Source organism: Brachyhypopomus gauderio, unplaced genomic scaffold (assembly GCF_052324685.1).
Source record: "Brachyhypopomus gauderio isolate BG-103 unplaced genomic scaffold, BGAUD_0.2 sc283, whole genome shotgun sequence".
Taxonomy (NCBI): domain Eukaryota; kingdom Metazoa; phylum Chordata; class Actinopteri; order Gymnotiformes; family Hypopomidae; genus Brachyhypopomus; species Brachyhypopomus gauderio.
In genome coordinates this window covers 103,155-112,500 of record NW_027507104.1, presented here as the reverse complement: position 1 = coordinate 112,500, position 9,346 = coordinate 103,155, and the positions used below count along the sequence as shown (strand labels likewise).

General features: G+C 47.3%; 1 non-coding gene across 1 annotated transcript in view; it reads right to left on the bottom strand.

The window, feature by feature from the left end:
• The window catches only part of LOC143504526 (18S ribosomal RNA), a 1,839-nt gene extending 99 nt beyond the window's left edge, over positions 1–1,740 (bottom strand). The window contains exon 1 of the ribosomal RNA XR_013127574.1: positions 1–1,740. This exon is cut by the window's left edge and continues 99 nt beyond it. This is a non-coding gene — a ribosomal RNA (18S ribosomal RNA).
• Positions 1,741–9,346: the final 7,606 nt, after the last annotated feature.

The following is a 9,346-nucleotide window of genomic DNA, read 5'->3' as shown; positions in this document are numbered from 1 at the left end:
CCACGAGGGGTCCCGGTGCGGCCGATCCGAGGACCTCACTAAACCATCCGATCGGTAGTAGCGACGGGCGGTGTGTACAAAGGGCAGGGACTTAATCAACGCGAGCTTGTGACTCACGCTTACTGGGAATTCCTCGTTCATGGGGAATAATTGCAATCCCCAGTCCCAATCACGATTGGGTTTCAGCGGATTACCCGCGCCTCTCGGCGAAGGGTAGGCACATGCTGAGCCAACCATTGTGGCGCGCGTGCAGCCCCGGACATCTAAGGGCATCACAGACCTGTTATTGCTCCATCTCGTGTGGCTGAACGCCACTTGTCCCTCTAAGAAGTTGATGCAGACCACGGAGGGCCGCATAACTAGTTAGCATGCCGGAGTCTCGTTCGTTATCGGAATTAACCAGACAAATCGCTCCACCAACTAAGAACGGCCATGCACCACCACCCACAGAATCGAGAAAGAGCCATCAATCTGTCAATCCTTTCCGTGTCCGGGCCGGGTGAGGTTTCCCGTGTTGAGTCAAATTAAGCCGCAGGCTCCACTCCTGGTGGTGCCCTTCCGTCAATTCCTTTAAGTTTCAGCTTTGCAACCATACTCCCCCCGGAACCCAAAGACTCGTGGTTTCCCGCACGCTGCCCGGCGGGTCATGGGAATAACGCCGCCGGATCGCGGGTTGGCATAGTTTACGGTCGGAACTACGACGGTATCTGATCGTCTTCGAACCTCCGACTTTCGTTCTTGATTAATGAAAACATTCTTGGCAAATGCTTTCGCTTTCGTCCGTCTTGCGCCGGTCCAAGAATTTCACCTCTAGCGGCGCAATACGAATGCCCCCGGCCGTCCCTCTTAATCATGGCCCTGGTTCCGGAAACCCACAAAATAGAACCGGAGTCCTATTCCATTATTCCTAGCTCAGGTATTCGGGCGAGTAGCGGCCCGCTTTGAACACTCTAATTTTTTCAAAGTAAACGCTCCGGACCCCGACCGGACACCCAGCCAAGGGCATCCGAGGGGCACCGGGAGGCAGGGTCTGGGACAGGCGGTGGCTCGCCTCGCGGCGGACCGTCAGCCCACTCCCGAAATCCAACTACGAGCTTTTTAACTGCAGCAACTTTAATATACGCTATTGGAGCTGGAATTACCGCGGCTGCTGGCACCAGACTTGCCCTCCAATGGGTCCTCACCCATGGGTTTAGGATACGCTCATTCCGATTACAGGGCCTCGAAAGAGACCTGTATCGTTATTTTTCGTCACTACCTCCCCGTGTCGGGAATGGGTAATTTGCGCGCCTGCTGCCTTCCTTGGATGTGGTAGCCGTTTCTCAGGCTCCCTCTCCGGAATCGAACCCTGATTCCCCGTTACCCGTGGTCACCATGGTAGGCGACTATAGTACCATCGAAAGTTGATAGGGCAGACATTCGAATGAGACGTCGCCGCCGCGGAGGGCGCGCGATCGGCCCGAGGTTATCTAGAGTCACCAAAGCGGCCGGGGGGCCCGCGCCCCGCCGGATGGGTTTTGGATCTGATAAATGCACGCATCCCCCAGAGGGGTCAGCGCTCGTTTGCATGTATTAGCTCTAGAATTACCACAGTTATCCGAGTAACGTGTGGAGCGATCAAAGGAACCATGACTGATTTAATGAGCCATTCGCAGTTTCACTGTACCGGCCGTGTGTACTTAGACCTGCATGGCTTAATCTTTGAGACAAGCATATGTTACTGGCAGGATCAACCAGGTAGCTGCACCGCGGTGGTGAAAGGGACACCAGCTAACGTCGCGGCCACCTCGGCGTGCTCCATCCCCCGGGCAGGGTCAGGGGCCCACCTCGGTACCGGACGCCCACCATCGGTGCAGCAGGGGTGCGCCGTCAGCGTGGGGGAGAGAGCCCTCGTCAGCTCCCAGCACGCGCGCGCGCTACTGTGGGACGTAACCGAGAAATGAGTGATTCCGTGACCAGGCGGGGTGAGGCCAAGCATGTGTTGAACTAACCCGATCCACTGCTGGCTCTCACCCGTACACCATGGACGCCGATAGCGGACACCTGTGTAGACAGACCGGCCTTCAACGCTTCCCTCAGACGGTTCCGGGTGAGGATCGTGTCTTTTCAGACCGAGGCCTCCCCATAGAGGCATGCCCGCTGGTTTGGGGAGGAACTACCCGGGCGGCACAGAAGGTTTCAACCCTAGGCCCAACCCAAGGCCTGTGTCTCGGTCATCATGATCATACCGAGGCTGCCGACCTCCCATCCTGAAGGAGCGCACACACCTCATGGGAGAGTTTTTGATAGGTATGTCATGTCGAGGCTGCCGTCCTCAATGAGCGCAGTCACCTCTTTTGTACAGCTTTCGTTGGTGAACGATCATACCCGAGAGGCTGCCGACCTACCCGTCCTGAAGGAGCGCATCCACCTCTCGCCCTATTCCTGTACCTAGGTATGTCGCACCGAGGTTGTGGCTCTATCCCATATATTCATTCATGAGCTCACACCTCATTGTACATTGCGCATTGGTTTGACCGGTTGTCTTTCTTATGACAGGGAGAAACCTTAAGTGGTAACCCGAGAGCCTAACCCCTGGCGGGCATCGTATGCCAATAGATCGGGAGAGCTCCGAACGCCCTCGAGATTGACGCTCTCCCTAAAAACCTGCTGGTAGGTTTTTGCAATCCACCGTACGCGTTTTCCTCCACGGCCGGGGAGGTTCTCGCCAGCCATGCCCGCCAAGGCAAATCTTCCCTCGGACACACCTCGGACGCTCGACCCCTGAAAAGGCCTGGCTGAACCAAGTGATGGTCGATGCTACTGGTATAACTGAAAAACCCCTGGCGGACTTGGGTTCGGATAACGGTCTTAGAGCGCACCTAGGTACTGTGCCATTGGATCCGGTAAGGCCAGCCGAAACCAGCATCTTCCGGGCTTGCGCACAGCACCCTCCGGATACGCACAGGCCGAGGTAGAGCATGTGAGGCTGGTGCCTGGAGGTCGGCGAGACCTCCAGTGTTAGGGGGGTCACCACTCCACCCCTAACCGGTGAAAGTGTTAGAGTCAGGCTAATGTTACCTTCACGCACCGCCTTGCATCCAGGCCTTATGAATGGGATAACCATTATAAGGTTAGGATGAACTCAAGAGACATGCTCTCCTATATACCTGCTGGTAGGTGTTTGCAATGCACCGTATGCGTTTTCCTCCACGGCCGGGGAGGTACTCGCCAGCCATGCCCGCCAAGGCAAATCTTCCCTCGGACACACCTCGGACGCTCGACCCCCGAAAAGGCCTGGCTGATCAAAGTGATGGTCGATGCTACTGGTATAACTGAAAAACCCCTGGCGGACTTGGGTTCGGATAACGGTCTTAGAGCGCACCTAGGTACTGTGCCATTGGATCCGGTAAGGCCAGCCGAAACCAGCATCTTCCGGGCTTGCGCACAGCACCCTCCGGATACGCACAGGCCGAGGTGGAGCATGCAGGCTGGAGGTTGGACAGACCTCCATAAGGGGGGTCACCACTCTTACACCCATGCCCAGCAGTGGCATTTCGGTCGGGCGCAAGCAGTGGTTCGAAGGCCTGAGAGACACGGATGTCTTTGACCTCCATCAGCAGGGGTCACTTATCCCTCCCCTTAAGCCGTCAAGGTGCATTAGAGTCGGGCTAGTTCACCTTAACGCACTGCCTTTCTTCTGATCCTTATTATGGTACAATCATATAAGGCTCAGAAAGCATGCTCCCCTATATACCTGCTGGTAGGTGTTTGCATTACACCGTTAGCGCATTCCTCCAGGGTCGGGGAGATGCCAGACAGCCATGCCCGCCAAGGCAAATCTTCCCTCGGACACACCTCTGAGACTCGATTGCCGAAAGGGCATGGCTGATTCAATAAGTGGTTCGTGGCAATGGTATAACACCTACCATTCTCAAACACATGGGGGGGGTTTACGGCCTTAGAGCGCACCTAGGTGCTATACCATTGGATCCGGTAAGGCCAGCCGAAACCAGCATCTTCCGGGCTTGCGCATAGCACCCTCCGGATACGCACAGGTCGAAATACATTACGTGAGGATGGAGGTAGGACGACCTCCATAAGGGGGAGCATCACGCCTCCACCCTTGCCCAGCGTGGGCACTTTGCTCGGGCACAGCCCGTGTCATTTAAAGGCCTGGATCTTTTCAGACCTCCGGGGGGGGCCTCACTCCCCCCCTACTTTGCTCAGAGGGAGCCTCTTACTCGGATAAAGTGTGTGACATTACATGCTTTCATGCATGGAGCATTTCTGACATCCACACATAGGGCCCTCATGCTTAATCATAAGCCCAAATGTGCACTTTAAACGGATAAAGTGTGTGGCATTACATGCCTTTAAGCCTGGAACCTTTCCGACATCCACACATAGGGCCCTCATCATTATTCATAAGCCCAAATGTGCACTTTAAACGGATAAAGTGTGTGGCATTACATGCCTTTAAGCCTGGAACCTTTCCGACATCCACACATAGGGCCCTCATCATTATTCATAAGCCCAAATGTGCACTTTAAACGGATAAAGTGTGTGGCATTACATGCCTTTAAGCCTGGAACCTTTCCGACATCCATACATAGGGCCCTCATGCTTAATCATAAGCCCAAATGTGCACTTTAAATGGATAAAGTGTGTGACATTACATGCCTTTAAGCCTGGAACCTTTCCGACATCCATACATAGGGCCCTCATGCTTTATCATAAGCCCAAATGTGCACTTTAAACGGATAAAGTGTGTGGCATTACATGCCTTTAAGCCTGGAACCTTTCCGACATCCATACATAGGGCCCTCATGCTTAATCATAAGCCCAAATGTGCACTTTAAATGGATAAAGTGTGTGGCATTACATGCCTTTAAGCCTGGAACCTTTCCGACATCCACACATAGGGCCCTCATGCTTAATCATAAGCCCAAATGTGCACTTTAAATGGATAAAGTGTGTGGCATTACATGCCTTTAAGCCTGGAACCTTTCCGACATCCATACATAGGGCCCTCATGCTTAATCATAAGCCCAAATGTGCACTTTAAATGGATAAAGTGTGTGACATTACATGCCTTTAAGCCTGGAACCTTTCCGACATCCATACATAGGGCCCTCATGCTTAATCATAAGCCCAAATGTGCACTTTAAATGGATAAAGTGTGTGGCATTACATGCCTTTAAGCCTGGAACCTTTCCGACATCCATACATAGGGCCCTCATGCTTAATCATAAGCCCAAATGTGCACTTTAAATGGATAAAGTGTGTGACATTACATGCCTTTAAGCCTGGAACCTTTCCGACATCCATACATAGGGCCCTCATGCTTTATCATAAGCCCAAATGTACACTTTAATCAGATAAAGTGTGTGGCATTACATGCCTTTAAGCCTGGAACCTTTCCGACATCCATACATAGGGCCCTCATGCTTTATCATAAGCCCAAATGTACACTTTAATCGGATAAAGTGTGTGACATTACATGCCTTTAAGCCTGGAACCTTTCCGACATCCATACATAGGGCCCTCATGCTTTATCATAAGCCCAAATGTGCACTTTAATCGGATAAAGTGTGTGGCATTACATGCCTTTAAGCCTGGAACCTTTCCGACATCCATACATAGGGCCCTCATGCTTAATCATAAGCCCAAATGTACACTTTAATCGGATAAAGTGTGTGACATTACATGCCTTTAAGCCTGGAACCTTTCCGACATCCATACATAGGGCCCTCATGCTTAATCATAAGCCCAACATGTACACTTTAATCGGATAAAGTGTGTGACATTACATGCTTTCATGCATGGAGCCTTTCTGACATCCACACATAGGGCCCTCATGCTTAATCATAAGCCCAAATGTACACTTTAATCGGATAAAGTGTGTGACATTACATGCCTTTAAGCCTGGAACCTTTCTGACATCCACATATAGGGCCCTCATGCTTAATCATAAGCCCAACATGTACACTTTAATCGGATAAAGTGTGTGACATTACATGCTTTCATGCATGGAGCCTTTCTGACATCCACAGAGAGGCCCCTCATCCTCTCTCATAAGCCCAAGAGTGTCATTTAGTCGGATAAATTGTGTGGCATTACATGCCTTTATTCCTGGATCCTTCCTCACATCCAGAGAGAGGCATACCAACCTACTCTCATAAGCCCAAAAGTGCACTTTATTCGGATAAAGTGTGCAAAATTCCATGCATGGATCGTTTGTGAGATCCATAAAGAGGCCTCTCAAATCCTCTAAAATGCCCAGGGAGTGACCTTTGGTCGGGCAAAGCGTGCGCCATAATCCTTGTCTTCATTTATGGTATACCATATATGTGGCTTTCAGAAGACCCTCTCCCCTATATACCTGATGGTAGGTGTTTGCATATCACCCATTCATAAAATCATCCAGACAGGGGGAATGAGATGCATGTCCGTCTGGGTGCACATTCGGCGGGCACTGTCAGAGGATCGAGGCCTCTGGATGATCCACCCCTTGGTCAAAATTGGAACATAGTGCGATTTTTGAACACAAAATCATACGTATGGTATAACATTTTTATCGACATAGAATTATTTTCGCCGAAAACTGACGCCTATGGTATACCAAATGAAGCGACATAGAATATTTTCCACTTGAAAACTTCGTGCTGCTGGTATATTTATGGACATAGTGCAATTTTAACAGAATATGGGACTCTGTGCATTTTCTGAAGAAAATATCTTGCGTATGGTATAATTCAGGAAGGGAAATAGACTAATTTCCAACAAATACTTCATGCTACTGGTATATTTAAGGACTTTGTTCATTTACTGATCTGACACTTCAGAGTCAATTTACACCTATTTCTAAGCAAGATAGAAAAAAAAACTGACAATTTTTCTTGATCCTGGTGATGTACCCGAGCTAAAGAGCATGTTTTTCGGACACTTTTATGCTTTTTTCCCTTAAAGCCACCACCTGGCAATGTTATAGCATTGGACTCTGTGCATTTCCTGAAGAAAATATCTTGTGTATGGTCTAACAAAGTAAGGGACATAGACTAATTCACTCATAAAACTCCATGCTTCTGGTATATTTATGGACTTTGTGCAAATTCTGACTTGAAAACCTCCACATGATGTTGGTATAATAACTTTACCTCATGCCCAGATGAGTGCACCTTCATTGGACACTCCAAGTGGACAGATGTGTCTGGAGGATCCACCCAGTGGCAAATACGTATGGTATAACAGAAAAAAGGGACTTAGTGCATTTTCTGATCAGACACTTCAGACTGGATTTACACCTATTTCTAAGCAAGATAGAGAAAAAAACTGACAATTTTTCTTGATCCTGGTGATGTACCTGAGCTAAAGAGCATGTTTTTCGGACACTTTTATGCTTTTTTCACTAAAAGCCACCACCTGCTACTGGTATATTTAAGGACTCTGTGCATAATCTGAATACTACTTGCATATGGTATAACTCAGGAAGGGAAATAGACTAATTTCCAACAAAAACCTCATGCTACTGGTAAATTTAAGGACTCTGCATATTCTGAAGAATACTACTTGCGTATGGTCTAACAGAATATGGCACTTAGACTAATTCCCACTTGAAACTTCATGCAGCTGGTATATTTATGGACTTTGTGCATTTACTGATATGACACTTCAGAGTCAATTTACACCTATTTCTAAGCAAGATAGAGAAAAAAACTGACAATTTTTCTTGATCCTGGTGATGTACCTGAGCTAAAGAGCATGTTTTTCGGACACTTTTATGCTTTTTTCACTAAAAGCCACCACCTGCTACTGGTATATTTAAGGACTCTGTGCATAATCTGAATACTACTTGCATATGGTATAACTCAGGAAGGGAAATAGACTAATTTCCAACAAAAACCTCATGCTACTGGTAAATTTAAGGACTCTGTGCATTGCCTGAAGAATACTACTTGTATAAGGTATAACTCAGGAAGGGAAATAGACTAATTTCCAACAAAAACCTCATGCTACTGGTATATTTAAGGACTCTGTGCATTGCCTGATATGACACTTCAGAGTCAATTTACACCTATTTCTAAGCAAGATAGAAAAAAAAACTGACAATTTTTCTTGATCCTGGGGATGTACCCGAGCTAAAGAGCATGTTTTTTGGACACTTTTATGCTTTTTTCACTAAAAGCCACCACCTGGCAATGTTATAGCATTGGACTCTGTGCATTTCCTGAAGAAAATATCTTGTGTATGGTCTAACAAAGTAAGGGACATAGACTAATTCACTCATAAAACTCCATGCTTCTGGTATATTTATGGACTTTGTGCAAATTCTGACTTGAAAACCTCCACATGATGTTGGTATAATAACTTTACCTCATGCCCAGATGAGTGCACCTTCATCGGACACTTCAACTAGGCTGAGGTGTCTGGAGGAGCCACCCAGTGGCACGTACATATGGTATAACAGAAAAAAAACGATGGAGTACCGGTGACATCTTGTGGACTTTAAGAGTCAATGCGCCTTCCAAATAAGATTAAACTGTGCACTTTTTTTCTAACAGCATTTAACCATGGTATAATTTAAACTAAACTCTCCTCTTTTATTCTAAGTTCATTTGGCCATGGTATATTTTATTTAAAATGGCCTTTTTTACTCAAAGTGTCTTTTCTACTGGTATATTTTATTTTAAATGGCCTTTTTTACTCAAAGTGTCTTTTCTACTGGTATATTTTATTTTAAATGGCCTTTTTTACTCAAAGTGTCTTTTCTACTGGTATATTTCATTTAATCTGTCAGGGCTGGCTCGGATTCCACACCATCTACCTCCACCAGGGGCACCCGAGTCAGCCCTAGACTACATCCACGCAATCAGCAATGATTGGTCTCACCTGTTGCTGATTCTTTTCAATTATGCCGGTACGTTCTCAGCCCACGCAATCAGCAATGATTGGTCTCACCTGTTGCTGATTCTTTTCAATTATGCCGGTACGTTCTCAGCCCACGCAATCAGCAATGATTGGTCTCACCTGTTGCCATGGCTTTTTAAGGAAGCTTTTGGAGACAGATCATTGCTGATTCTTTTCGGTTATGTTCATTTAAAAAGGCCTCTATTTTACTCTAAGAGTCTATGCTGCTGGTATATTTCATTTAAAAAGGCCTCTATTTTGTTCTAAGTGTCTATGCTGCTGGTATATTTCATTTAAAAAGGCCTCTATTTTATTCTAAGTGTCTATGCTGCTGGTATATTTTATTTAAAAAGGCCTCTATTTTATTCTAAGAGTCTATGCCTCTGGTATATTTCATTTAAAAAGGCCTCTATTTTAGTCTAAGTGTCTATGCCTCTGGTATATTTAATTTAAAAAG